The sequence below is a fragment of the Bombus impatiens genome, unplaced genomic scaffold (assembly GCF_000188095.3).
Source record: "Bombus impatiens unplaced genomic scaffold, BIMP_2.2 scf_0864, whole genome shotgun sequence".
NCBI lineage: Eukaryota > Metazoa > Arthropoda > Insecta > Hymenoptera > Apidae > Bombus > Bombus impatiens.
In genome coordinates this window covers 1-4404 of record NT_177283.1, presented here as the reverse complement: position 1 = coordinate 4404, position 4404 = coordinate 1, and the positions used below count along the sequence as shown (strand labels likewise).

The following is a 4404-nucleotide window of genomic DNA, read 5'->3' as shown; positions in this document are numbered from 1 at the left end:
TGACTCGTCAGAAGGGGCTGATTGCCTTTCGATCATTTCTTTGTCTTTTTTGGAAGACGACTCCAATATGCTCGGTTCACGCCACCGCTCGCGCCTATGATCACGTATGGCTCTTCTTGTGTCGAAAACGTTACGGACAAAAATCGACGTTTCTAGGGCTCGCTGCTTGGCGACAACTATGCTCCCGTCGATACATTGTATATGATCCAGCGGGCAGATAAGACGGTCTGCCTGCGACACTGTAGGACCGCCAGTGACGGTTAGAAAATACAGCCTGTGGTAAGCATCGTGGCGTAACACCTACTTTCATGTCGATTATTGATAAAGATTATTCGCCAATGATACCATTTATATGTGTTCCCCTTGTCTACGGGAATGTTAAACGTCTCTCCTTTCATACTACAAAAAAAATTTTTTTTTTTTTTTTACGTGGAGGAAATCTTCATAGACACCTCACCACCCTGTGGGGACGGGTAGAAGGTAGTGCCGGATTCTTACCGGCTAAAACCTCCACGAACGGGACAGTGTACCAGTGCGAGTTTTTGTCCTCGGGCCCCTGTGTGCTTAACACCAAGCACGTTTAAAAACCAAGTACTCCCAGAAAGTACACCCAGAACACACGCAAGGGAGGGGCTGGCCGCTTGCCTGTTTGTATATTCTAAGAGAATATTTTGGTTTTTCCGTCCCTTTTTAAAGACTGTGAGAGGACTCCTTATGCCGAGGATTCGAACTCGCGACGCGTCGTCTTCAGTTCTGAGCTTCAACGAGCGTAGCTGGCTGCCCCGCCGAGCTTCTAGCTGAGTGGAAAGTATTTGATTCTTAATGTGGCAATGTATATCAGGAAGTATTCTAATTAGCATCATGAAGGAGATGTACTTTTTTCATAGCCCTCTCAAAATACAAGGGGCAAAGGTAAATAATTCCCTTAATTAAAAGTATTATTATTAAATCTATTATAAAGCTCTTAATATATTTTTGCTGCTATTATATTTCTTGTAGTAAGAGCAGTGTTGAGAGGCAAGGAGAGGATCCTGGGTGCCCTGAAAGTTCGTCAAAAAGTTTATTATAGCACCTTAAAGTCTATTTTTTCTTTTTAAAAAACACATTTTTGTAAACGCGCCAAAATTTTTAATTTCACACTATTTCCTGCCTTCTTTTTAATTCTGCAGTCTGCTACAAGTAGTATACCAATAACTAATTTTTTCTACGTTAGTTTTACTCATATTGTTAGGGACGATGTAAATAAAATAATAAGAAGAGCCTATGACCAGGGACGTTCGAACGTGTACGCAAACGAATGGTCAATAGCATGAAAATTTTTAACAACTCTTAATTAAACTCTTTGTATTAAATACTTTCACGTGACATTCCTTTTCTATGAGAAAAATTTGAATTGATGCTAAATAAATAAGGGTTTAGCGTGGATAATGATTCGGATGTAACTATTTTTATTCGTACAACTCTTATTTGTAATTGTTTTTAAAATGATTTCGAAAGATAATAGAAAGTTGTATACGTTTTTATTTTATTTTCTGATTTGAATTTGTACAAAATTTGTCAAAGGAATTATCTTCTTTGTCGAAACTGAAAGATTAAAATATAGCATCTGTCCATTTCTTAAAAATTAATTTACATACAAAATGTTACTCATACATACATATCTGTATTTATCATATTTCTTAATCATTTTACTATTACGTTATGGTACATTTCAATTTTTGTATTAGATATCTTCAAATTAATTGTAAAATGGTATTACTAAAATATTCCTTGCTGTTCTGCAGACATATTCAATTGTAAAGCGAATAAAGCACGACTTGATCTTGTCTAATCTTTTTTCACTCTTTCCTTCTACAAATTTAATTTTTTTTCCATCCAACTGGCGTCTACTGATTCAGGTATCTACATTCCTTTTTCACAGCGGTCAAATGTATTGCTTTTGAGTTCCGATTATATTGTGACAGTTTACTTACCGTGTAGAAATATCAGGTCTCGTTCCGATAGGTATACATTGGGTTGGCAATTAAGTCATTGCAGATTTTGTCATTAGGTGTTGGTATTCGGTCTTATCCGGTGTCAGGACCGGTACACTTCAAAACCGATGAGCTAATGATGGACACCCACCAGACAGCAAGGGAGTGCACGCGTGGCAGCAAGGGGTCAGGGCCCAGACCCAACACCCGGGGGTCCTCCCTACTTCGTAAGATAACCACTTGTGTAAGGATGCGGCCGAGTTGTAAGAGCTCCAGTCTTTGAAAGTCACGGCTGGAGTTCGGAAGTAAACTGTCATTAGTGTAAACAAGATGTTAGCAAATAAATTCTCTCTTTTTTTATTTTCACCTTCCATTTCTTTTTTCACTTTACGTGACACCGGCTTCGGCGAACCTTATATGCATGTAAATCTTGTTTTAAATGCATTTAAATTTTCTTACTGGCTATTTTACTGGATCGCAACTTTCTAGGCTGTATTTCCTTAAAATTTGTTCTTTGTATGATGTTTCCGATGATTATATCACATCCTTATTTTTTATAATTTTCATATTTAAGGAATTATTTTCTTCCGATTCGGTTAACTCAAAGTGCTATCTCAATTTTGATGCGAGTTCTTCAACTATCTCATCATTTGTTGCTATAAAAAGTCAGCTACGTATATTCCAACGATCGGTTGCTTCTGTCCCTTAATTTATATGCACACGATTCTCCTTCAAAGTGTGTTATATAATATCCAACGGTATCCAGATTAAGGCAATCCATATGTTTGTTTACATAGCTCGCATACTTTGTTACCGTCGGTTATAAATCCTAGTGGTTGTTCCATATATACTCTGTCCTTTGTATTTCTTTCTAAGTATGACGATTTGACGTTGGATTGCTTGATTTTCATTCGATTAATCGCTGTTAGAGCCAGCATAGCCCTTGCTGTGTCCAATCGTTTGACAGGAGCGAATGATTCCCCGTAACTTATTCCGATTTCTAGTTACGTCCTACTGCGAGTAATCTTGCTTTGTACTTTATATTTCCTTCCTGCGAATGTTTCTGACTGTACATCTATTTGCTTTCTATCGTTTCCATCTCTTTTTCCTGCTGCACTAATCTCCATATCGTGCGCTGTCTCATCGTGTTCAGACACGATCTCTGATTCTATCGCTGCCACATAGTTGTTTGGTAGTAATAACATTCGTTTACTCATTTCGCTTTTCTAATCTTTCGAAACGCCTTCTTCTCTTAAGCGCATTTCTCTTGCCATTAGCAACCTGTCGTGCTATTCTCGTATGACTTTATTCAGTCATCCTAGTTTGGGTCCGCGTTTTATGTTTTCTTGAAACTCTTCTGCTTCTGGTTAATATTCTCTGTTCCCTGTATTACTTTCGTTAATTTGGCTTTTCATATTGTTGAGGTTTTATCTCGGAATAGAGAGAGCAAACGTGTGGATGAATGTATTGGGTTGGCAACCGAATATTATAGAATTTCTTTATTCAGAAATGTTAGAAATTAGGATTTCCAATGGTATCCATCCTATGTAATAATTTATTGATAGATGGATTTATTACAATGGATTAAACAGAAAATCGATGATTATTTATTTATCATAATGCAGTATTGTAAATAATTATGATTAGTTTATTAATGATAAATGAACTAAACAGATGTCAATTAAAGAGAAAACAATGGTTATTAAGTATGAACTAAGTATGAATTGCAACAAACGTATAATAATTAAAACAACTAGATAATTAATTAACAATGTTCGTCAACGCAAATTCAACTCTCTCTTAACAACGCTAACAACGCTATTTCGACAACATAATTCGCACTCTCTGACTTCTCAACTCATACTGCTGTTAATTCGTTTATCGTCCCCTAGCAGCCCCTTGCCTTTTGTCTTAGCCCCACTACGCACATGCTCGGCAATCGCTTGTTTGCAATCCGCACAACAACCGCAGGCCTCTCGTCCATGATACTACAATAATAAGAAGAATGATTATTTAACGTGAACTTAATGCAGTAGTGTGATGTGACAACTGTCGAAGAACGACTCTTGACTCTTGACACTCCGGTGGCTAACCGAACATCAACGGCTGCGGTGCCGAAATATATTGATGGCCGTTAGGCCTATTGAAGTTTCCCGCCCTTTCGGCGTGGTGGCATTTGCCCTTTGTCGTCGACATTGTCTGTATGTCGGTAATCTCTCCGCGGTACTATAATAGAGACAAAAAAGCAGCTGGAAAGAAAATCGTTGCGTCAGGGCCGATGAGCGTGTAACATTAAACCACATCAGAGACCAGGCCGTACACCGACGGCAAGATGGTAATAACAAACTGCAGACGCAAGTATATTGCAATAAAAATCTTTTGTATCTTTTCAAGCGAATGAAACTGTATTAAAATATATTGCGAGTAAATG

The 4404-nt window shown here is 37.8% G+C and overlaps 1 pseudogene; it reads right to left on the bottom strand.

Moving 5' to 3' along the window:
* Nucleotides 1-323: 323 nt before the first annotated feature.
* On the bottom strand, nt 324-405 carry LOC112213624 (annotated as a pseudogene).
* Nucleotides 406-4404: the final 3999 nt, after the last annotated feature.